Source organism: Triticum dicoccoides, chromosome 7A (assembly GCF_002162155.2).
Source record: "Triticum dicoccoides isolate Atlit2015 ecotype Zavitan chromosome 7A, WEW_v2.0, whole genome shotgun sequence".
Classification (NCBI taxonomy): Eukaryota; Viridiplantae; Streptophyta; class Magnoliopsida; order Poales; family Poaceae; genus Triticum; species Triticum dicoccoides.
Genome location: NC_041392.1, coordinates 86,244,442 through 86,245,168, shown reverse-complemented (window position 1 = coordinate 86,245,168; position 727 = coordinate 86,244,442).

Below are 727 nucleotides of genomic sequence, written 5' to 3'. Positions count from 1 at the left end.
CCCAGAGGGAGTAGGACTCCTCCTGGCGCGCCTCTCCTGGCCGGCCAGCCCCCCTCCCTTGAACCTTTATATACGGAGGCAGGGGCACCCCCTAGAGACACAAGTTGATCCACGTGATCATATTCTTAGCCGTGTGTGGTGCCCCCTTCCACCATAGTCCTCGATAATATTTAGCGGTGCTTAGGCGAAGCCCTGTGACGGTAGTACATCAAGATCGTCACCACACCGTCGTGCTGACGGAACTCTTCCCCGACACTTTGCTGGATCGGAGTCCGGGGATCGTCATCGAGCTGAACGTGTGCTAGAACTCGGAGGTGCCGTAGTTTTGGTGCTTTATCGGTCGGGCCGTGGAGACGTACGACTACATCAACCAAACGCTTCCGTTGTCGATCTACAATGGTACGTAGATCATACTCTCCCCTCTTGTTGCTATGCATCACCATGATCCTGCGTGTGCGTAGGATTTTTTTTGAAATTACTACGTTCCCCAACAGTGGTATCAGAGCCTAGGTTTTATATGTTGATGTTATATGCACGAGTAGAACACAAGTGAGTTGTGGGCAATATAAGTCATACTGCTTACCAGCATGTCATACTTTGGTTCGGCGGTATTGTTGGACGAAGCGGCCCGGACCGACATTACGCGTACGCTTACGCGAGACCGGTTCTCCCGACGTGCTTTGCACATAGGTGGCTTGCGGGTGACAGTTTCTCCAACTTTAGTTGA